The sequence below is a fragment of the Podarcis gaigeae genome (assembly GCF_964106915.1).
Source record: "Podarcis gaigeae genome assembly, chromosome: 6".
Taxonomy (NCBI): Eukaryota; Metazoa; Chordata; class Lepidosauria; order Squamata; family Lacertidae; genus Podarcis; species Podarcis gaigeae.
The window spans coordinates 52,034,199-52,059,736 of NC_139682.1; the positions used below are offsets into that span (position 1 = coordinate 52,034,199).

General features: G+C 40.1%; 1 protein-coding gene across 6 annotated transcripts in view; it reads left to right on the plus strand.

Annotated features, from left to right (window-relative positions):
- Positions 1–25,538, plus strand: part of MAST2 (microtubule associated serine/threonine kinase 2) — a 145,707-nt gene that overhangs the window by 19,983 nt on the left and 100,186 nt on the right. The gene's annotated exons all lie outside the window — the stretch shown is intronic.

The window sequence follows — 25,538 nt, forward strand, 5'->3', positions numbered from 1 at the left end:
CCTTTCCCCCGCTGAAAAACATGCCTAAATACATTTCTGCTGAAATCTTTGATTGTTGTGCAAATTTAATCAGTACACTGATGTAGTCTTCAGTCCTTAGACAGGAGTAAGCATCTTTGAACTGTTTAGTTTTACTTCTGAGTAAACATACATAGGATTGCAATAATTCTTTGATTAATTTTTTCTTAAATTGTAGTGCTAGTTTGCAGTGTTTAAGTACACCCTAGTATACAATCTGCAGGCCCAGCAATCCAGAATAAAAAGCCATTGTTTGAAGCGGGTTTGCAGACCATTATTTGATGTGATGTGTGAATTGACAGACCATAGTTATAACATTTGCTTAGCCTCCAGTCTCCGAGTTGAGTTTATGGAACAGAATGCTGTGAGAACTCTGCTTGGTATTTTCAGACCTCTTGAAAGTTGTTAAAGATTTAGCAAATGCTGCCAGTGCAGCCTATATGCTACTTAAGGCTGCTGCCCTATACTTATACCAAAATCAGAGGGGCTTTCGTCTGAGTTGACATGTATAGGATTGCACTGTTAATATATATTTATAGGTACAGTCATACCTCGGGTTACAGACGCTTCAGGTTGTGGGCTTTCGGGTTGCGCACTGCGCCAAACCCGGAAGTACCAGAACGGGTTACTTCTGGGTTTCGGCTCTCACGCATGCGCAGAAGCACCAAATCACGCTTTGCGCATGTGCAGAAGCGCCGAATTGCGACCCGCGTGTGTGCAGACGCGGTGCTGCGGGTTGCAAACGTGCCTCCCGCATGGATCATGTTTGCAACCCCAGCGTCCACTGTATTTAGTTATGCCTTAGGATCTCTGCCATTATTGAATAATGCTGAGCATTTTCAGCTAGCTCTTAAGATTAAAGATCAATATTAGCTGAAAATTGACAGCACTGCCAATTTGGTAATTACCTGCCTACTTTTAACTTTCAGATTTTTTTCTCTCCATGAAACTCTGCCAAGAAGCTTTCAAATGTATTCCCCCCCCCCTCGCCTCAGCAAAAAATAATCAGTTGCTTTACTTTAAGCTTCATGCTGAATAAATGTGGAATAAGGTCTGGCATATTCTTAAACAAATCAATATTTATATTATAGCTTTACAGTGGTACCTCGGGTTAAGTACTTAATTCATTCCGGAGGTCTGTTCTTAACCTGAAACTGTTCTTAACCTGAAGCACCACTTTAGCTAATGGGGCCTCCCGCTGCCACCGTGCCGCCAGAGCACGATTTCTGTTCTCATCCTGAAGCAAAGTTATTATTTTTTTTTAAAAAATTGAATGATTTTATGTTACAAAAAACAATACAGCCATTCTACCACTAAATATACTTAAGAAATAAAAATTACATACATCAATATTTAGTTTGTTATTTGTTATTTACCGTCGTATTTCCTCCCAAACATTGCATACAACAACACACATATGTGCAGACACCCACACACCCATACCTGCACAGAAAATGATAATAATGAAAGTAAATATTAAGCAAAGTTCTTAACCTGAAGCACTTTTTCTGGGTTAGCGGAGACTGTAACCTGAAGTGTATGTAACCTGAAGCGTATGTAACCTGAAGCGTATGTAACCTGAGGTACCGCTGTATTTTGCTTGGTCTTGACAGTTCTTGCTTCAAATATTTTATCAAAATGGTTTTGAATTACACATTTCATTCAAAATGTGCAGGGAACAAAATGACAGGTTTCTTATATGTTTTGGAATAAATAAAATGGAACACACACTTAAAAAAAAAAGTCAGTGCTGACTGAGTTCATTGCATGCAGTGACATCTCGGAATACCATTTTTTATCATTCAAGTAAGCCGCTATATGGACAATGTGTTCGATTCAATTTGTTCATGTTTGGTGTAGGAATACACACACAAAAAACAACATGGAAAGATATAATAACTTAAAGAGGAATTCAGTGTTGTGGTCTTATGATTATTCTGTCAGTGCAAACATTTCTGCTTGCCAGATGAAACAATCTCTTCTCTCACCAGAGCTTATTTGGGTGGGGAGCTGGGACGGGGCGGGGGACAGCAGGGCTGCTTGTGCTGACTGTGTTTAGTTGAATTCTTTTAGCTCCTTACATTGGATTCTAAAATTTTATATTTTTGCAGTGCTTGCAGAATTTTGGAATTGATTAGCGGACACAGAACATATTAGTACAACTCATAGTGTGAAGGACACATTGGCAGTTTGCAGTGAGCTGGAGGCCACAGTTCATTTGCATAAGTTATTAATGTAATTGGGAAAGTTACAGCATGCTGGGATTTGTCACAAATCCTCTCTTGCCAGCAGAATCTTTAAGACAGCTGGAGTGATCAAGTCCTTGTACTACTAGCTGCATATGTTTGACAAAGCCAGAATCAGTACCTATAAAGCAAAATGTTGATTTTAAATAATAAAAAAACCAATCTTATGAGTCGTAAGCATTTTCTTCAAGCTTCTCTGACTAGAAATGTTGCTAAAGTTCTCTAAGGAAAAATATTAAATCTTGTTTTTTCATCACTTTGCAGGTAAATACTGCCCTACTATACTGTTGACACTTTGCAGCAATGTGTCCCTGTGTAATTAATATTTTAATTTTGTAGCATATGTGCCTATACACAATGTCTAATTTTTAAATGGAAAAAATGAAAATCTTTACCACAACACATCCCTTTGCTTTTCAAAATCCTCTGTAGACAGAATCATAAAGCTGTAATCAGAGGAGATGTACCAAATGATTGCATTTCCTGTTCAGTTGCCCTTTGAGTCTTAATTGATCATTTGGGAACCACTGCTTTTATTTTGATTTGATACACAACTTATAATACTTAGGTCAGTGTAGAGCTTTGCCTGTCAGTTGTGAACATTTGTTGCCTGAATCCTTGGCAAGGCTAGTCTCCTATCAGCAGGACTGTTTCTAACATAGGAACAAAGGTGTGTGTATAAGCATGTAGACATGTCACAAATTCCATGTTCTTTCCAACAGCTTATTTATTTATTTTACTTTTTCCTATCCCACCTAGTTCTCCAAAGAGACTCTAGGCTGCTAAGAAGCAGTAATGAAAACAGAATAAAACAAGCATAATCCCTAAAAAAACACACACCTCTAGTATACCCTCAGATTAATAAATTAACAATAACCAACCAGCTTAACAGTTCCAGCAGAAGAGAAATAACGTAGAACTGAGGCAGCAAAAATAACATTATTAACTGAAGGCTCCCCCCCCCCCAAGCCAGGTCTTCACCAACTACCTGATGGACCCTTGTTGGCAAGGAATTCTGTAGGGTTGGTGTCACAGCAGAAAAGACACTACTCCTAGTTGGCACCAGCCTTTCCTCTTGAGGTCAAGGAATTTGAAGCAGGGCCCCAGATAACGATTGGAGTGTGCACAGAGGACATACAGGTAAAGGCAGCTCCGGTGCTGCCACGCCCAAGCCATGAAGGGCTTTAGCGGATAGTACAAAAGCAGTCAGAGGAGGTACAACTGTGCAGGTGTACAGTGGGTGTGGGCTGACTTTTGACCTGCTTGTAGCTGTGCTTGGGCTTTAACTACAGGTTACAGCAGGATGACAAACATGTTCGAATGTGTAGGTTGTGCTGAATTCCTGTGAAGCAGGAGTATGATTTGAAACAGAGAATGGCGGGCTGCTGGAGCGGTTGCTGAACTCTTTCTTTCCACACCCAATCCCTGTTCCTTCCCAACCTGTTCCTCCCCAGCCGTTTCCCCTTTTGATGGAACTTCAAAAATGGGGGGGACGGGACTGCTTTTGTGGGGAGGGTGGAAGTGCAGATGACATAATCCACTTGTTCAGCACTGTCAATTGTTCCTATCCCATTCCCCAGCTTTGTTGGATTTTCCAACACAGGGGCTTGTGCTTTTCTGTTTCATTTGCCTTTGAGATAGCTGCAATGTGACTTGCTGCTGCCTCAGCATGGATGTCTGCATATTTGGATGCCGACTATTGCTGTAGATGTTAATCCTAGGCAGTGAGAGTTGCAAAAGACGTGAGGTAATGTATTCTTGGATAAGCAAGTTTCACTTTATAATAGAGCATAATAATATAAGAGCAGCCAAAGGCCTGGTTCAGCATCCTGAACCAATGTGGCCAACCACATGCCTGTGGGCAGCCGGCAACAGCCCTCTTCCAACTTGTGTTCCCCTGCAGCTGGTATTCAGAGGCATAGTGCTTCTGATGCTGCAGGTGCTGCCTTGGCCATCATGACTAGTAACCATTGATAGACTTATTGGATTTCATCTAATCTCATTTTAAAGCTGTCCAAGTTTGTTACCATCACCACATCTTGTGATAGCAAATTTCATAGTTTAATTGTGCACTGTGTGTAGAAGTGCCTTCCTTTTTCTGTCCTGAATCTTCCAACAATCAGCATCATTGGATTGCTCCAAGCTCTCTAGTATCATGTTCTCCCCCTGCATTTCTAGACTAAAATCCCCATGTGTCCCAGACCCAAACCCACAATCAGTTTTGTTGTGTGTTTCTGCACCTGTTCAATCTATTATATAATATAATAGTCCTTCATTGCACATGCTTTTTTCCTTGCATCTCCAGTTAAAAGGATCTGGGCAAGCAGGATTGGGAAATGTTTCTCTTTCTGGGATCCTGGGGAGTTCCTCCAATCAATGTAAGTTTTAATGGACTTTGTGGATCATAGGTCGATCTTAATACAATTTTAATATGTTACAATCCTGAATGTTACAAATCTTCTTGAATCGGAATTCTCAGTTCTATGTAGAACAGCTTTTACATTTTGTGTGTCTGACCCTGATAAGATAGTGGCCTAATTGTAATAACATAACAGCCTGGCCATATATGAATTTGGTTACAGCAAGGAGACACTTACATTTTTTCTTTAGGATGTTTTGGATCCATAGTAAGGAAAAAGCAGCCTAAACACCTGTGATTTATTGATTTGCTTTACAGTACTAAATCTGTTAAATTACTAATTACTATTTAACAGATTATCTAATTGGCTTTTGGTTAGGATGATGCTGATTTCTAGGTCAACGTAAAACACATGAGCATTTAAATTGGTGAGGAGCAGCTGTTCTAGAGTCCCTTTCCACATTGCCTAGCTTTAAGGATAAATATGTCACATTTTAAATTATGATAGGCTTGATAATTGAGCTTTACCTTGTTATATATACTGATGTGCAGTGCTTTGTCTGTGAGACAGATTGTTCTATCATGGTAGCAGAAATATCTATATAGACATTGATTTGATTTTTCCAGACCATTTGGCTCTAAGATGTTAATCAGAGTGGGAAGGAATGATACTCTTGAAAGTAGAATGTGCATTTAACAATATGTTTTTTTAAGTTCTTAAACACACCTGTAGTAGTATTAAAGATGTTTCTAATCATATACTGTTAAAAATATTAATGCAAAAATATTGTTCTTAATAGCTCCAAAAAGAACATTCAGGTTTTGTACTTAATAGCTGTACCATCTCTTGGCTGCAGAGAAGGAATTCTGTGGATTGAACCCTACTTGTTTTAATTAGCACATTTTGCTACTTGCCAGTTATAGGTACCCTCAGGTGCCTTTTCACTTGCTACATCATTTGTCTATCTGCTGTTGCTTATTATTGATTTCTAACTCCCATCATTTACAAATTTTAAGCAGTGAATGTTACAAAGCATCTTTTTTCAGTCTTTCTTCCTTTTCTTAGGAAGATGAGAGTATTTCCTTCAGTCACTTAATATCTTATTCTATGTTTGTGTAACAAACTTCTGTTTTGTTTTACTTTATTATTATTCTGCATATTAATAACCACAGTCTGTATATAAACATAACCAGAGTTTGTATATGTGTGTGTGTGTGTGTGTATGCTGTTTGCTTACAATAGTAGTTGTATTTTATATATTATTTATTCTTACATATATATTCTTCCCTTCACCACATGGTCCCAGGGTGTGGTACATATAAAATAATACAACCTAAAATGCAACATGTAAGGTCCTTAAAATAAAAAAGAGTAGGCACATGAGTTACAGTACGTAGTTTGTTTACCTAGGAGGAAATAGAGGTGTCGAAACAAGGCCTAAGGCTGCTGCTGGAGAAAAGAGAAAATTGTAATTTTATTTAAAGAATTTTACTCCGCTGGAAAGGGTTTCAAGCATAGGCTATACATATGAGAGTCCCTGCACTCAGGTTTACTGTCTGAGAAAAATACAACACAAAAGAAAAAAGGACTTTGTAGGGAGGAGACAAAAAACAAACCCAGGCCCTAGTTACAAAGTTGAGCTATTGTAAACACAATGAAGGAGTTTGGATTTTTCTCCCTCTAGTATTCAGTGATGGTAGCTGGGGGGAGGGGCTCTTGCATGAAGCTGTATCCATGCATGATGGAGATTGCCTGACCCCTGCTTCTCTGCAACCATCCTCCCGGACGATTTCAGTGCTTCCACAGTTTCTGTTAAAGGAGGAACTGTTATTAATGGACTTGATTTTAGGGTAGGGAGGGTGATCACAAATAGCAGATTGCAAGCTTGGCTGAAGAGTTCTTTTCTATGAGCTATGGGGCAAAGTTGCATTGAATACAGATCTTTAATTTGCTAGTAGAAACTGAATAAATTGTTTGTGGGTTACCTAGATCAGAAGCTCAGGCTAAGGAAGGAGCGTGTCCATTAAATACTCTGGACATTTTTTTCACATGGGCATGTTTGATTTTGTGTCCATGCAGATACAAAGCAACTTGAGTTGTTGGCCGCTGCCTACTGATTTGGGAAGCATTTCTTGATATTAAAGTCTAGGTAAAGACCGAGGCGTTACCTCCAGAACCTAAACAAAGTTGATTTTCTTTAAACAAACTATATTCAGCATTAACCACAGTGTCTCAGTTTGGGAAACAGACAAACTGTATTGATGCAAAGATTTCCAGACTCTTGGCAACATGGGGGAGGAGCACGAGAATCTACTCTAAGACACCATATTTACTTGAATCTAATGCTCACCTTTTTTTGGCCAAATTGCAAAAATTAAGGTGCGCATTAGATTTGATGGTGCATTACTCGAGTAAATATGGTACATTTGGTCTCAGAGGCCTGCCTCCATTATACTCTCTGGAGCAAGAGCTCTTGTTGCAAAAGTTCCCTCTCTGGTTGCAATAAGTGTCTGATCCTGAGGCCAGCTGAAGTGATATTGAGCTAGAATGGGAGAAAGGAATCTGTGTCTGCTAGTCACTAGGTAACAAAACTATGGCAAAGTGAAAGTTTTTATTGAAGTTACAGGCAGGTAGCCGTGTTGGTGTGCCATAGTCAAAGTGTGCATGCACACAGAAACTCATACCAATGACAAACTTAGCTGGTCTCTAGGGTGCTACTGGAAGGAATTTTTTAATTTTGTTTTTAATTGAAGAACTTCAGAGATGGAGAGAATGGGTTCTGGGAGAAAGACGCATGGATGGTGTTGCCAGCCTTCTTGAACAGTATCTGTGCTTTTGACAGTTGTGTGGCAGATAACCAGAGTAGCAGCCCTGGTGGTTCCCATGGCTCCATCTTGATCCTGGATATGCCTTCATAAATGTAATGAAGTTTGTAGAGTTGTAGGAAGCTATCTGGAGCCAAGTAGGTTGGTAATGCCACAGGGGAACAGCTTGGAGCACTTTGATTACTGTTGCTGTTCATGCTGTGAGCCTCTCTTGTGGTCTTTTTAAAGAACTGGGCACGTGGAAGGTCCTGTACTTTACACTTGTTGAAGAGTTGTCTGTGGAAAGCAAAAACACATAGTAATAGTACTGTATGAGAATTTTTACATTCACATTGGCTCAAAATGTATGTTTTGTTTAGGATAGGATAGAATAGATTTTGGTCTACCCTAGGGAATACCCTCTTGTTAGCAGGGATATATAGGCAACTATAATGTAGCATTTCAGGGGCCTTGGCTGATACAGGGTTGTATCCAACTAAGTTCTACTCAGAATAAACCCATTGAAATTAATGGACCTGAGATGATAATGCCCATTAGGTTTAATGGGTCTACTCTGAGTAGGACTAGCACTGGATACAACCCATAATCTGTACTATAAAGCCTGTTAATCAATGCATAAGACGTATGTAAGAAAAAGGAAGTGACTAGAGGAAACCTTACATTTCTAACCCTGTGCTCTGAATAAATGAAAATTAGTGATTTTGTGAAAACTTCTGTTTAACTTTTATGCTTGCTTTATATCAGCACACGGCTAGTTGAAAAATACTGTCTTCCATATTTTGTTTTTAGAGGCTGTGCACTGCAGACCCTCTTGACATTTGAAGCTTGTAGACAGGGTAATAACTTTGATGGCTGCAGTTTTCCTCAGTCAGAAGTAAGAAAAAACATTGACTTAGGATAGTATTGGAACATAGAGTGCAGTTTCAGCTGCAGCTTTGCCATTTACTAAAAGCCTTGTGAGCCATTTTAATAGTGCTCGGAAATTATGGAACCTTAAGTCTTCAAGTGGCTCATCCTTAGGAGTAGAAAGTAGATAACATCAATATATTTGTTCTCTGCAGCACTGTGCTGTTGTCTTTTTGTATTCTGGCAAAGCACCCCCCCCCCTTTCTGTAAAATAGTTTTGACTAGTTTTTGCAATACAAGCTATCTAGCACTAAGAAATCTATATTGGTTAGCTAAGAAAATTAGAGGCTTTCATTATGAGGTACCAGTTTTCTTTGCAGAGTCGTTCATATATATTTCTCATGTACTGGCTTTTCAAAGTGTAACTAGCAAGGAAACTGAATTTGTGAGGAATGCCCTTGTGTTTGAGACCAATACATACCAAGCAAGGTCATATTTCTGACTACAAGTCTTCTTATAACATACATTAAAATAGATGCAGTGAAAATAAAGTTTGGGTTAAAAGAGAGAATTCTCCCTCCCCTTCCCTGAATCAATACAGCATGAAAATATTAAACTTCATAGATGGATCTTGGTTTGGATCTAGAAAAGTATGAGCAGACCTTAGTTTCCTGTTTTCCCCCTTCTGCTGCACCCCCCCAACCTTCACTAAGGGTTGAGGTCACTTTGGAATGCATATAGCAGAGGTCAGCAAACTTTTTCAGCAGGTGGCCTCAGACCTTGTGGGGGGCTGGACTATATTTTTTTTTTGGGGGGGGGGAATGAACGAATTCCTATGCCCCACAAATAACCCAGAGATGCATTTTAAATAAAAGGACACATTCTGCTCATGTAAGAACACGCTGATTCCCGGACCATCCGCGGGCCAGATTGAGAAGGCAATTGGGCCGCATCCGGCCCCCGGGCCTTAGTTTGCCTACTCATGGCATATATCATAGGGACTGAAGTGGGAGCTGGGAACTGGCACAAGTGGGCAGGGCATTAAGCATGATTGAAAGTGCCTCCTGCTGGCTTATGGAACCTCCTGAATTCTAACTCGTGTGTGTGTGTGTGTGTGTGTGTGTGTGTACTGTTCAACAATGTCAATTGAAGGTTGTCTGATTAATATAAACTTACTGTCACCAGAAGTTGGAAATAAATCTTTTGGGAGTTGAATCTACAAGGTGCTGATGGAGGATGTCTTTTATGTTGATCTAATTATGTATGGTCTTTTTAATGGTGTGCCCAAAAAAGCTCTAAGTTGGTTGGACGTAAATGTTAAGTTGGGCAATCTGCGTGCACCAATCTTTGCCAAACTGGTGTTCTCTGAAAGTTTCGAATGACAGTAATCCAAAACATCTTGTGAGTACCAGGTTGGTTGAATGCTTCTCTACGTGATGCATTTTCCAGGCTTGATTTCTGTGACAAAGTACTATGAGATAGATTTCTGCAGATATTCTAGGATGCGGAAAGAAATTAATACATGTAGCTATGGCAAATATGGGGGAAAGATTGGACATTAGGTTTTGAAGCTGGAATATGTCATCGAGAAACATTTAAAATATACCTGTATGCCTCATTGTTGGCAGGTGACACTGATTTAATATTTTACTGACATTTGGTTTGTCAAAGTACATGTGGCCATCGATTTACTCCTCTAAAAATAACCAGAGCTGTATGGTTTGTTTTGCAATTGATTTTTTTCCACTGAAAATTCATATCCGATAGTAAGAAAAGCTTCAAGGAATTGTTAAACACATCTTGTTTTTCTCATATATGTGTGTGTGTGTGTGTGTGTGTGTGAGAGAGAGAGAGAGAGAGAGAGAGAGAGAGAGAGAAAATGAGAAAAATATAAAAGTTCATGCTGTGGTTTCTGAAAGCAGTCATGCACTGCCAGCAGGCATTTACTTAAAACAATGTTATACTCTGTTACTTAGTACTGTACACGTAGAGCAAAGCTAACTGCTGCTTCTATTATGTGCTTCTTTTGGGGCTAGAGGATGCTGTTGCTTTAAAATCAAGGACTGACAAGAGTTGTTTTCTGCAGCACACTGGTTCTGCTTTGTATAGTGCTTTATGCAAATAAGCCGCCTGATCAGTCTGCTTGCAGTTAGTTGCTCTGTTGGGTGGCTCACAAAGAATCAGTAGACCTAATTCAGCATTCAGTTGTTTAAAACGGCAGATGGAAGGAAAGGATGGTGAGCTGTGGATTTGTTAACACCTTGCAAAAAAGACTACAGTGATTCCACTGAGGATCAGAATGTTGCTAGTGAATGGATCTGGGCATTATTTGTGCTTAGGTCACTTTATAATGGCCTGGTTAGCTTGTGTGACTCCAGTCACAAAGAAGCTGGTGAAAATATGTATATATCCACCCTCTTTCAGAGCCAGAAAATTATATCTGACTGAGACACTCGTTGGTAGCAGCTGTCCTTGCAGGAACAGGAGCTTTTTGAGGAGCTGTTAGTAATAGGCTGAAGTCTGGGTTTTTGTCGCCGTTATTACACTTTTAATAAGTGGAATGACTTGATGAATATCTTTTAAAGTACAGGATTTATGTGATATCTGTATAAGTGATTCAGAAAGGAAAGTTGGTTGATTGCTTTTTGTTGTGTGTGCTGTGCTGATCAGAAGGTGGGATCTGTTGCCTGAAAACACTTTCTAAGATTACTGTACTTTTTTTTTTTTAAGATTGCTTCTTTCACAATATTTCCTTTGTTTGCAACTTTGCTTGTCAAGGCCTCTATAAAGCAAGCTGAGGAAGTTCGGTTCACTTTATATTCTGCCTTGTGTCTTAGAAGTTTTTCTTTGAAGTTCTCTTCTGTTTATCGTATTTTTGCTGCTTTTTCTTAATTTCTTTGGATTTTAAAATGAGATTTCAGGGTCACATGTAGGAGGAAACGTTTTGGACTTTGTGTTGAAGAGGTGCATTTTGAAAACAACTATATCATGGGGTTGGACGATACCATAATACGGAGTACAGAACATCTATAAGAAATAATGCATGTGCCACTTCCCTCTGGGATATAAAATGGAAGAGCTTATTTAGGACCGCTCTGTCAATGATGATGCAGTGCCAATGAATGAATTCTTACGCATTCAAAACACGTGTTTCGGATTGGAACTACATAAAAGGAGAAGTTAGCTCTCAGCACAGAACTAAAAGAAGGAAAATCATGTCTACTACGTTCAAGGAAGAAGGAGCCCAGCGTACTTGAGACATCAGAAACAAAAGAATATGCTACTGTATTTGAAGACTCTGACATTTGCTTTGTCTGTATAGAGGATAAAGGAATTTTACATGTTCAACATAATGAAATCCCTGTGTGAATGTGGGATTTTTACATTCATTTGACTAACCGAAGATGTTTTAAAAATGAATGAATTGGGGCACTGCTTTTTCAAGGAAACAGGATTTGGATTTTCAAAGCTTATTGTACTCTCAAGATAAATGCAGCTGTTGTAGTTTGCTCTGCTTGTGCAGGAGATCAGTTTGACCAAAGTAAGGAGAAAATATGAATTGATTGCTTTTGGCATATTGTTCGTGCTTGCATTCCTAGGTGTTTAACCTGTACACACATGTGTGTGAGAGCAAAAACATCTCCATACTGGAACCTAGATTCTCAATAGACTTGAATATGTTGTGACAGTGTCAATAAGGAAGCAGATTAAAGTGTGTGTATATAAGTGATCAGAGGCACTGACTGTTACTCTTCATGATAGAGGAAGCTAATTTTTCTTTATATGCAAAGAAGAAATATTGAAAATAAGAGAGAAAACAGCACAAGTGAGGAACAGGAGAGTATTGAAAGATTTTGATAACCTAGAGTTGCTGAGAGTTGAAAATATGGATGATTCGAGCATTCTACGAAGGAGGGGGTTACAGGTAAGAAACAAATCTAATTAGTAATTCCCTGCTGGGGTGAGTTTAAAATGCTGTGAAAATTATAGAACTGTCATTCTGCTGTAGAAAAAGAATACAATAAGGCTGTAGCTGCATTTGGAGCTCAGTTATTTTAATGACAATGTTCTAAATAGAATTCTGTTACAGGGTTTTGAAAATGATTTTTGAAGCTGCATTAAAATTCTTGATTTCATGCAGTCCAATGGTGTTTGATTTTAAAGAGAATCAACTTTCCAAAGCTGTATGAAAAATGTATGAAGTCACCCGTTGGCATTGGGGAATATACTTAAATGCTGATGAGCAAAAGTATTTTAGATTCATAAATTAGTATTGTGGAAAGCACATCTCTAGGTTTTCTGATGAAATGACTTATTTGCAGTTTTAGGTATTTCACTGGATCATTTGGGATAAATAGCCTTAGAGCCTTTCTGTCTTAATGAGACAAGACTGACTTTTCTGCACATTTACCTGCGAGTGAGCCCCACTGACCTCTGAATAGTCAAGCGTAGGAGTGTACTTTTAATTGGTGTCAAGTTAAAAATATGGAATTAGACTGAGCCCCCACTTGATTGTGTGGAAATGTAACATTTCTAGAGAAACTTCTGTTTGAAATTGAACACTAGTTAGGGTAAGCCCAGTAAATAGCAATATAGATTTGGAAACATCTCTTGGCTATAAGCAAAAGCTTATAAATTATATAAGATATATTCTAAAATAGATAGTTTTATATAATAAAATTATATTAAAGCATGACTTTACTTTGTGTTGCCCCACATTTAGTGATATTTGGAGCCAGATCTCATCTGTGAAGAATTTGCCTGAGTGGTATTACTGAGTATTGCTCAATATTTCTACAGTTTTATCCGGAACAAACAGCACCGGAACAATGTAGTAAACTCAAATTTCATGCTTGTCTTTTGAAATGTTGTTTTTGCTAAAAACAAAACAAAACCTACTTTCAAATAGATTGTGTTGATGGATGGTAATCCATAGAATCTTAACATTATTCAACACAATAGCACATAGTTCTGCTTATAGATTCCTGAAGGCCAGGGAAGTAATTTAACACACGTTAAATTTACTGCTTATGTACTGAACAAACCTTTCTGTTGGCATGTGATATGAGTAAGCACAGGCTTGACGTAAAGGTTGCAGCTGGACATAGAAGGAAATCTTATAACTTTTGGATTAAATGCCATGGTTTATTTAAAACATTTCTACTGCTAGTTCTGGGCACAAGGCATGCTAAGTGTATTTATCTGGACTGCCATAGTACTCGTATCTAAAGATTAGGCTTCTTAATTTTTTTCCTGATTGTCTATGCATTCTCCATTTACGTTGTTTTAAATCAACTATGTTTAATTATGATTATGCTCATTCAGATTATCCAAGTGCTTAGGGTGTCTATTGGGTAATTTGAATAAACCATGGCTTTAAAATGTTTCTTAAGTATTAGTCATTAGTTCAATTCAGTACACATCCTCAGTCTTTTTGTGTGTGCATGGGTTGCTGCAGATGTAAGGTAGTCTTTAAATGGCAGTTAAAGAATCAGATGAGGGTAAGGGGACTGCAGCCTCATCATAATCCTCTACATACTTACCTAGAAGTAAGCCCTATTGAATTCAGTTGGACTTATTTCTGAATAAACATGCATAGGATTGTAGTTTATGACTTGCTTTGTCATAGGCCTTAATAGCTAAAACTAGCCCAGGGTGGAATTCAGTGTCACACAATGATGAACAAGCATTGCAGTTTCCTGGAAGGAATGGTTCCTGCTATTCTCCTCTCTGTGTGCTGCTCTGCGGTTTCCTTGACCCCCTCCCTGAGCCAATTTGGGGAGGCATGGGAGGAGAGAAGGGGAAGCCCTGTTGTGCAAGTGGAAGTCTTGCACAGGGCTTCTGCTGATGGAGCTGGTTAGGTGAATCCCACCCAGTTGTTGTTGTTGTTTTTGTTTAATCCAGCATTTTAATAGCTGCTAGAAGGGTTGTGGTATAGCAAGTCTGTTATGTTTACTTCAGTGCTAGTTAAGGAGAATATATAGCTTGGAAAGAAACTTTTGTTAAACGGGGTTTGAGGATGCCCAATAGAAGGAAAAGTGGGAGAGAGGAAAATATCACGTAGCAGAGCAGTGCTGTGGGGGAGAATATAGGTTTGTTGCTCTGTACCATGTACTTTAAATTTACTTTAAATACTTTACTCTAAATACTTTAAAATTTAATCAGGTAATGCAAATACTTTCTGAATATGGGGTACCAGTGAGAGTGTTTTAGTTCTAGCAGAGGCTTCAGACCAATGCAGTCATGGAAAAGAGGAACTTGTTCTGGTCATTAGTAATGTCATAGGTCCAAAATTGTTTTTTTAACGTACTTGATTCATTGAAACAATTTCCCCTTCTGCCATTATAGGGGTTATCTGTATCAAGGATGTGGCATTTAATTCAGGCAATTCAACCATTTTGGATTGCTAAGAGTGAATATGTCTGTGCTTGAGATGGGTACTGTACTTAAAGGTGCTGAAGCAGAAAATACAAATTGTTTCTTTTGATACTTTTTAATTTTTCCTGCCTCTAAGTAAAGAGATGGTTTTTTCCAAGTGGGAAAGAAGCCTCCAAAGTTAATGATCTGCCTCATTCAATTTGACTCAACTTTGAGAGCGATGACCTTCATACTTTGTGGACAGATAATTCTAGGGGCCAGAATGATAACCCAAATTCCTGTTACCTCTCCCTGTATCCTTGAAACATACAGTTAAAAACAAATGCAGCTTGGATGCACTTAGTCAGCTTTTTTCTCCTTCTTTTACATGGAGTGAGTAGTACCAATTAAAGTCTCCTGATTTTTAGGCCCTAAATACCCTGGGGATCAGGCACATCCACACTTTCTTTTTCTTCAGTTACTATAGTTTATGAATTATTAAAATGCAAATTCTGCCCTTCCAAGCTTGGCATATCCAGCCCTGCTGTGGTGCATGGGCAGCAAGCCTTGAGCTGGCAAAGTGATTGGGTCAGGATTCAGCCCAGTGCTGTCACGAGACTGTAGTGGGTCCAGCTTAGGTTCCAACAGATTATGGGTCAGCTCAAACAGAAGGGGAAGCTTTGCACTGGTGTCCTTTAACATGTGATGGCCAGCCGGAGACTGAAGGAAATCTGAATTGTTCTGCCACTTCTGCATTATGGTTTGAAATTGTGGGTTTTCTTGACCAACTGCAAAAATTAAAATGTTTCCTAGTCACAAGTGCAATTGCACATAAGGGGGGGAGCAGCGATAAGGAGAGCAAAAGCTTTCATTTCCATTTTTAACTAGCTTCAGTTGAGTGTTATGTCTGAACTGGGACAAACTGTGGTTTAGTCTTCATTATGGTTGATTGAAACAAGCCATTTAAGATATAGTTAATGCTTTTGACATAAAACTAAATTGTGGTTAATTGAAAATGGAAACAACACCTTCCAATTTCTCTCTTGTAGCTGTGTCAAAGGAGAGGGGAACTCACGAGACTAAGCACTATAAACCATAGTTCACCATTATATCCAAATGCCATTGACTGTATATAGAGAAACCCTATCAGGCCTCAGGTTCATAGACTCTGACTCATCCTTCTTCACAAGGAGGAATTCAGAAACTATTGCTTCCAATTTCCATTAGCTATATCTTAATGTGTTGCCTGAAGCTTTAACAGTACAGTGGTACCTCTGATTACGAACGCTTCTGGTTACGAACGCTTCAGGTTATAAGCTCTGCTAACTCAGAAGTAGCTCCTCCTGGTTGCGAACTTTGCCCCAGGATGCGAACGGAAATTGCGCGCCAGGGGCCCCATTAGCAAAAGTGCGCCTCAGGATAAGAATGGTTTTAGCTTAAGAACGGACCTCCGGACTGAATTAAGTTTGTAACCAGAGGTATCACTGTAGTTAATCTTAGCCGTTTTAAAAAAACAAAACACAAAAAAACAAACAAGCTGCTTTTATAAATCATGGTTTGAAGCTGACTTGTTTCAGTCAAACTATATAAACTGCAGTTATTCTATACTGGAAGTGAAAGCTTCTAAATTTATTGTGACTGCTCCAGAGGAGAAGACAAAGAGATGGGCAATGAGCAACTTCAAGGCCTGCTATTGCACATTATTATTGTGCTAAATGATGAGTAATGTCTACTATTAAACATGTGCACAGAAGGAATATTGGAGACTGGGCAAAATTTGTGAAAATCACCTTTACAAGACATTTCACACATGGATTGGGATTACTGAGATATGGATGCTTGCAAGAGTGTGACAGTAATCATTCAAGTTGATTTTAAGATTTCTGTTTTATTTTGTTCTTTTAATCAGCTAGTTTCTAAATACAGCCTGTCAAGTTTTTAGATACTCCCAAGTTCCATGCATTTAGATTTTATTTATTTACTGTTTATAATATTTAAGTAGTTTTCTACTGACAAGTTAGAGGAAGAATAATGTGAGTAGGAAATCAGTGAAAGCCTTCTGTGCAGGATTTCTCTGATGACCTTCTGATTTATGGAGTCCTTTAAATTGCATTTTAAAGTAATACTGTGCACTTGCTTTGTTGCTCTTGATTTGCGTAGATTGTGTTTAAAAAGCAAAACCTATTAGGAAAAGTCTTTATTAGTGTTTTGCTGATGCGGAAAATAAGCTGAGTAAACTAATGTTTACTTTTATTCTCTGTCCTTTCATCTGCACCATATTGTATCAATGTTATGGGCTTGGCTATTTTACTCCCAGTTTGGTGGTGGTAAATAGTCAACAGGGTCCTTGGTAGCCTCTGTTGGTTCTGCCAAATAATAATTGCTTGAATCCTTGTGGCCGTTAGAGAAATAGGATATATCACTTCTATTAATATCACCCCAGATGCAGCCATGTTTGTGCCAGAAATCCCTAGTCTATAGCAGAACCAGTTTTCCCTCTTGGCAGCATAATATGCTGCCAGCATGCTACAAAGCTGACTTTTTCTAATTTGCTCTGCTATCCATCTTCACTATGCAAGAAATCTCACTTGTCACTTTAATGAGAGAGAGCATCTCGCAGGAAGGCAGCATGCATTTTGCTTAGCAAAACTGATGCCTAGAGGCAGAAATTGGTTATCAACCTTGTTGTTGTCAACCCTGCTTATTATTTTAAAAGGACTGAAGAGATCAGAATGTTACATGATACTCCCTTTTTATGTGTGTCTGGTAAGGAATGGAATGGTCTACCTACTCAGATCCTCTGCTTCAAGGTGTGGTTTACTAGCCACAACCTTTTTTTGCAGGAGTTTATCCGTTGTCTTACACATCTTAAATGACACATTCATAGTCTCCCTAGCTTATTTTCAGAAGGGACTCATTCCCAATGTTCTAGCCTCCCACAGCATTTTTCTGTGTTAGGTATATTGGTGATGTTGACACCCCCAATTCAAATGGGAATTTTGCTAATTCCTGTCTTGATTGATGCCGGAAGCAGACTAACAGGATTAGTACAGATGGCATAGCAACATCAGTATAGATGGTATAGCAACTGTAGTGTGAAAACAGGGCTTGGTTAATAGTTAATATCTCTTCTGTCAGATAGTTCTTATTCCAAATCCCACCCCAACTTCAGTATTTCCCTTGTTAAATACCATTGCAGAGGCTTTAATGGATGTGCTGGATCCAGTTTGTTTACTGGAGGGGTGTGTGTGTTTGTGTGTGTGTGTGTGTCACAGGCCCTGGTGCTGTGCTTGACTAGAGTTGACACAACATAATAGATTGTAAAACTGCCCCCTTTGCACCATGTCCTGCGGAATCCAAATGCATCAGAGCATCAGCCACAGTACCTCTGTATTGGAGTGTGGTGTTTGTCTCTTCTTGCAACTTGTTTGCAGTGACCAGTGTGGTGTAGTAGTTAGTGTTAGAATAGGACCTGGGAGACCTGTGTTCAGATTCCCACACAGCCATGAAGCTCACTGTGTGACCTCAGGCCAGTCCCCATCTCTCAGTCTAACCTACCTCACAGGCTTATGGTGAGAATAATACACAGAGGAAGAGAATCATGTAAGCCAGTGGTTTTCAACCAGTGTGCTGTGGCACCTTGGGGTGCCTTGAATGATGGCCAGGGCTGCCGCTGGCAACACTGGCCTCTGTCCCTCTTTCCTTCCCTCCCATCCTCTGATGCCCTCTCACGTCTCTTCCTCCCAAAAGCTTGAACAGCTGTTTGTTGCAGCAACCCTGGCTATAATCTCACCAGGCAAATGGGACTGACCAGGGGGTGCTTCCCAGGCCCCTGTGGGGCAGTGGGAGGAAGCACCTTTCTTTGGGGTAGGAGGGGCAGTTTAGAGACCAGGGGACTCCCAAGGAGAGTGGAGAAGAGAAGAGAGGAGGCTGAAGTAACACTCCACAAGGGAGGGTGCTCGAAAAAGGGTGAGGGGCTACCAGCTCTGCAGGCAAGGGGTGCTGCAAAAAGAATGTAGTTGGTCAAGGGAGCTGTGGTTGAAAACCTCTGATGTAAGCGACTTCAAGCTTCTTGGAAGAAAGGTGGGATATACAAGCTTGCATAAATAAATGAATAGCAACCCTGCTCAAGTGTTTATTTGTCTAGTGACAATTTCTTGAAATTTTTGCATTTTTTTCCTGTTAAAGCAATTTATTTGGTGTCTATCTCCTATTCAGTAGATTCACAATTCTGACATGTTTTGTGATTCATCATACGCCACTATCCTGTCAGTTTTTATCTGAGGATTCATAGTATTAAGTATTCTGAATAAACAGATCCAAATAGAAGATAGTTTCTGCTTCTTGTACTTCATATTGTGTGTTCTTGTTCAGTCAGTGGATGTGTTTTGAATTTAAGTCATCACAATTGCTGCTATATATGCTATTGAGAGAAATGAGTGGCTGACTTTGGAGGGAAACTGAGATGGCACAGCCATATATCCAAAGTTTAGGTGATTGAGAAAAGGTAACAGTCCTCAGTTTATTTTAATCAAGCGGCTTAGTGACTCATTTTCCTGGTGTTCTTGCTCTTTTGCAATCAGATTAGTTTAGTAGACCAGATGCTGCTTTGGCAAATGAGCTCCTCTTATAACATTATTTGGGTTTTCAATAAGATGATAGCTTGGATGATGAAGGTTGTCTGGCATGTTTCAGCAAATGAGATGTGATGTAAAAGAAATCAGTTGGAACTTGACTGTAGTAGTTGGAGGAAAAAGCTCTTGTGTAGAGGTTTCTCATTAATACTTTAAAATGAACAAAATAGGACATTAATCTAAACTGAATAACCATGATCAGAGGGTCAGCGGTTTGAATGCCTGCAACGGGGTGAGCTCCCATTGTTCAATCCCAGCTCTTGCCAACCTAGCAGTTTGAAAGCACACAAAAAAGTGCAAGTAGATAAATAGGTACTGCTCCGGTGGGAAGGTAAACGGCGTTTCCGTGTGCTGCTCTGGTTTTGCCAGAAGTGGCTTAGTCATGCTGGCCACATGACCCGGAAGCTGTACACCAGCTCCCTCAGCCAGTAAAGCGAGATGAGTGCAGCAACCCCAAAGTCGTTCGTGACTGGACTTAACTGCCAGCGGTCCTTTACCTTTACCTTTATTGGGAAGGTAAGGAAAGAAATGAACTTGTTTCAAGACTGCATTTCATAATATGAGTGGGCTCAAGCTTATGAACTACAGTGCTTCTGTTTTATTTCTAGTATCACCCCTTTCTCCCAGGCAGACCTAATTAGACTGCTTCCTTCTTGTAGTATGTTCTTCATATTTGAGCACCCTTCTTCAGATACAGTAAAGGCTTAGCACCCTTATTTGGGCATGATAGGAATTATCTTCATAAGGGAGTTGTCTGCCTTCTGAACAGTTCTAAATTGCTGTTGTTTCCTGACCTTTATATAGCTCAGGGATGGGGAACCTTTGGTCCTCCAGATGTTTTTCAACTCCCATCAGCCAAGGGATGTTTGGAGATGTAGTACAGCAGCACCTGAAAGGCCCCAGGTTCTGTCTCTGACACAGATCTTGGGCTTATGTGTTTATCTTGACTGAGCTGCCGTGAATTTAGGGAGTCAATGGTAGTTTTTTCTTTTCCATTGCTATGACAGGTAGTGATTGAAGGAGCAGAGTCTGCTTTGTTAGGGCAGAGGCCCTTGATTAGAGGAAATGTAGGAGCTTGTTAGAGGTTTATTTTATTAAGAACATTTGTAACTCACCCGTAATCCACATGCCTATTGGGATGGGATACATCAAATAAAACAAAAATAAAGGTTTGAGATGGAGTGATCTCTTCCTTTCCCATTGTCTGGTTACAGCACGTTGACAAAGCTCAACCTTGCAAAAAAAAAAAAAAAAAAAAAGGTTGGGGAAATGGTAGTAATCAAGAGAGACTAAAAGTGGGGGCAGGGAGGGATACTGCATTGCATATTTTGTTCAGGTAAAACTAAAAAGCACCCATTGTATATGTGACATCCCTCTCCCTCTATTCACAGCCTTGAAATTGACTAAAAAGGCCTCTTGACAAAAACACCCACATACATAGTTGTCATTTCATGGGCATAGAGAAACATTCTTGATACTTTTGCTACATTTTTGAAACTCCTCTGCCCTATATGTTTGTCAAATACTGTATAGCATTGACTGTGTTTCAGAAGCAAGGCATTTTTTTGACACACAATTGTGCAGTTTCCTGATAGTTTTATTGTATTTTAATTTCTTACCCATTCTGATCCTCCTGCCTCAAATAGTATTTGTATTGTTGGCATCTGTCTCCAAAGACCATAGAATGTGCCTCCAGGGGTGAAATTTAACCACTGGAGAATGCCTGCTGTAGCTGTAGAGGCCCATAACTTATAACTACTGCCTCCCTTGTTTTTGTTATGTTAGCAGCCACAAAGTGACCTTTCTGGGGTGCAAGCCTGGGAAGTGTGTATGGAGGTCCTGGGCTTCCCAGATGACAAAACCTCGCTCTTGGCCTCGCTGGTGTGGTCTAAAGGAAAGCGGAGCAATGCATTTGGCACCAGCTTCACTGCAAGAGTTGCTGGAAAGAGGCATACAAGTTGCCATCCCACCATTTTAGGGATAGTTACTGCAGAAATTATGCCTATAATTGGTTTAAAATGTTGGTGGAAGTTCCAAATGTACTGAAGTCTAGATTATTTAACACCCCCCTCCCAATACCTTGTTGCTTCCCACTTTGCTGGCATAAAAGTACAAGAAAGCCCAATGTTCAAGTTGATGTTCTAAATATTTGCTTATAAAAATAATAATCCCTTGTACTCAGCTGTAAAAAGGAGTAACAACCCCCCCCGCCACATGACAACAGCATGCTCCAGTTGAGTACTGGTGACTACCCAATTGTAAATTTTAATAAATTGGGCATGCTGGGCTGCTATATTTCTTCCAAAGTGACTAGTACGAGTCAAGTCCCTTGGGGATGTGAGAGTACAGTAGAGTTGCAGAAAGCAATGTTGTGCTTGATTAAGTTTAGACAGGTGATGGAGTGGTGTAATAAAATCTTTTTTGTTAAAGCTTGTTGTAACATGGAATGGAATGTAACACCCATGGGACTGATTTAAGAAAAAAAACATGCCCTACACATTGCCTTAAGAGGTGAATACAATAAATGTAAATTAGTTATGCTGCAAACATTGATTTGTCATGAATCTTGATAAATACATACTGCTCTTTTAATGTTCAATATTTCATTTGTAATGCTTGTTTATGTGTACTGGCTATTGTATCTGCAACATGACAAACTGAATAAAAATGAGCCCTTGGGGTGTAATTTAATACTAGATAGAGAGAACCCATTTGCAGGGTAGAAGAGGAATAAGGACACTGAAAATACTGTTGTTGTTGTTTAAAGTGCATTAGTCTCTCTTCTATAATTCCCAATGAATTATTTTCTCATTTAGTATTTTATTCCAAGGATCAACTTTAAATTCTATCCGTCTGTCTGTCTGTCTGTCTGTCTATCTATCTATCTATCTATCTATCTATCTATCTATCTATCTATCTATCTGTCAGAGCCACCCGAGGTCCCAGCTCACAAGAGACCAAAATCCAGTCCAAGTTATATACAAAAGGTTTTATTGAAGAACATTGTTGTCGTTACATCCAAGCTCCGTGGCTCAGCATCTTTTACCCTTAGATGTTTGAAGTCCCCTCTGAGTCAGTCCCGCCCCTGCACCAGCTTAAGAGGCTTGTACTGCTCCACCTTTTCCTCTCCTTCCTTTTCCGCAGGGTCTTCCTGCCCCCCTGTGCTCCCTCCCTTCGGGACTCCCCCGAGGCTGAGTCTTCTGACGCCTGCTCCCCCCTCCTTCGTGCTTTGGGACCAGGCTCCTCCTCAGGGCTCTCCTCATTTCCGCGCGCCTCCATATTTGAACTTGGCGCGCGTACGTTGCCTCTGACCTTCCTTTCGACCGCTACGCTACTCTCGGTACTACACTCCTCCCCTTCCGGCAGGATGTTCTGCTCCGAACTCCTTCCCCTCTCTGCTCCCTGTTCTGCTCTTTCTGACACACTGGTAACTCCACCCCCTTCACTCCGTTCCGACAGAGAGGCCGGTCCCGATCTCCAACCCCCACTGGGGATTCCCTCTTCGTTCCCCTGCTTCTGACTGCTTCCCTCTCTACTGCCCCTTGGCCTGACCAGGGGGGCTCCCTTTTGGGAATCCTCGGATTCACTTGACGGACTCACTGACAACCTCGGGTCATCGTCGTCCTCTTCCTCGTCACCCTGGGATCCCTCCCCCTTGCTCTCTGTCCCTGAAACCCTGACACTATCTATCTATCTATCTATCTATCTATATCTATCTCTATCTATCTATCTATCTATCTATCTATCTATCTATCTATCTATATCTATCTATCATCTATCTATCTATCTATCTATCTATCTATCTATCTATCATCTATCTATCTATCATCTATCATCTATCTATCTATCTATCATCTATCATCCATCTATCTATCTGTCCATGCTGTTGAGCTACTGTTCTGGATAGTAATTGTGAGTAATGCAGGAGACATAAGACTAAATTGTGCATTAGGAATGTACAACTTATCCCTGCCTTTCTACAGGAAAGTTTATTCAAGGCAGCTTGCGATTCAAAACCAGAATTATGAAATACCGTATTTTTTGCACCACAACACTCACTTTTTTCCTCCTAGAAAGTAAGAGGAAATGCCTGTGTGTGTTATGGAGGGAATGCCTACGGGTGGCGGGGGGGGGGGATCTGCTGCAGTCGTGAGCAGAGGATCCATGGTTCCCCTTCCTTCCCTCCTCCGTGGCTCGCTTTGAAACAGCAAAGCGGGAGAAGAGCCACTGAGTGGGGAGGAAAGAGGGACAGAGAGCCTGCTTGCTTTAAAGGAGCAAAGCGAGAGAGGAGAGGTAAGTGGCTCCTGTCCGGTTGGTTCCTTTAAAGCAAGCAGGCTCTCTGTCCCTCTCTCCTCCCCACTCAGCTCGCTAAATAGCAGCAAAGTTTTTCAGCTCGCTAAGCCGGGGATGAACAGGGAGGAGGGAGAAACGCAGAGCCTGCTTGCTTTAAAGGAGCAAAGTGGGAGAGGAGAGGAGCAGCATCCTTCTCCACCCACCCCACGCATGCTTCTTCTCCCCTTAAAAGCCCTCTTCTGCATTATTAGCAGCATCCTTCTCCTTGTCCCTTGAGTGCTTTTCCTTCCCTCCCCACTTAAAACGTGGTTACAAAGCACAGATCCACATGGATCCTCAGGATTTTTGCACTGGGTCACCCCAAATTCACCATCAGATCACATAACATGTCCATGGCTACATCTTGCACCAAAAAAATCACGCACCCACTGTTGCCTAGGGCCGCAGTGGTGCAAAAACGTGGTTACAAAGCATGGATCCACATGGATCCTCAGGATTTTTGCATTGGGCTACTCCAAACTCACTGTCAGATCACATGTCTGTGGCCACAGCATGAACCACAAAAATCATACACCCACTGTTTCGTTTAGAATATTTTTTTTCTTGTTTTCCTCCTCTAAAAACTACGTGCGTGTTATGGTCGGGTGCGTGTTATAGAGCGAAAAATATGGTAACAATAAAACAGTAAAAACAAATATTAAAGATAGAATATGCTTGCAGGGTTAGAACAAGAATTAAGATGCCAAATTTTTCTTTTCTTTTTTTGAGATGCTAGAAACTACTTAACAGATCAGCCTAAAGGCCTGTTCTCACAATGGCCATCAAGATGCCTATGGAAATATTTCAATCTGAACATGAAGTGGATAGTCCTCTCCTTCTATTAGAAATTGTTAAATATTCTATTAGGTATAAGATCTGTATATTATTATGCCTTCTGTATAAGATCTGTATAACATGTTTTGTCCCACATTTTCTTCTACTTACTATGTAGCTTTGCTCCTTTCTACTCCACAGTCTTTCCTTTCTGGTTCACCTGCTGTTTTAGACCTATTCCTTTCCTTTCCCTTCCTGCCCTCTGCAGCACTCTGTGCACCCTGAAAATCTGCTCTGGAGGGTCCTCCAATGCTCTGGATAAGATTTTGAGGGTGTGTGGATGGCTGCAGGCTGGGTAGAGACACAACATTGGACACAACCTTATGATATTGCTGACACTTGTAAAGTAAAATATCATTCTGTTTATGTATTCCTTTTATTATAACTTTATATTATATTTATAAATATATATAACTTTATACTGCTTCGCCTGTCCTTTTTGTCTCTCTTGTCAACTTACTAATTTGATACCATGTTTGAGTGTTGAAGATTAAGAGGGCCTTTATAATTGGTTTTATATGATATGGCTTATACAGTGGTACCTCGGGTTACATACACTTCAGGTTACAGACTCCGCTAACCCAGAAATAGTACCTTGGGTTAAGAACTTTGCTTCAGGATGAGAACAGAAATCGTGCTCCGGCAGCACGGCGGCAGTGGAAGGCCCCATTAGCTAAAGTGGTGTTTCAGGTTAAGAACAGTTTCAGGTTAAGAACGGATCTCCAGAACGAATTAAGTACTTAACCCGAGGTACCACTATAGATCCTTACTAAATTGTTCCTAGTACAACCTTTGAACTCTCTTCTCTCGCCTCTGTTCCTGTTCTGGTGCCCTTTGTCCATTCACTCCTGAGAGCCAGCATTTGACAGCTAGATTAATCCAGCTAACTAATAATTCACACAGTTGGTTATGTGTGCACAAATGTGCAGAATTAGCTTTTATCTTGGTTTCTAACCCTGATTTAAAAAGCAAACTAATTAGTGCTGTTGCAGACATAATGCTATACCATAGTTCACATTAACAGGAAAAATGGGAGGGAACACACCGACTACACACTCTCAGTGCCCTACTAGAGTTAGAAAATAG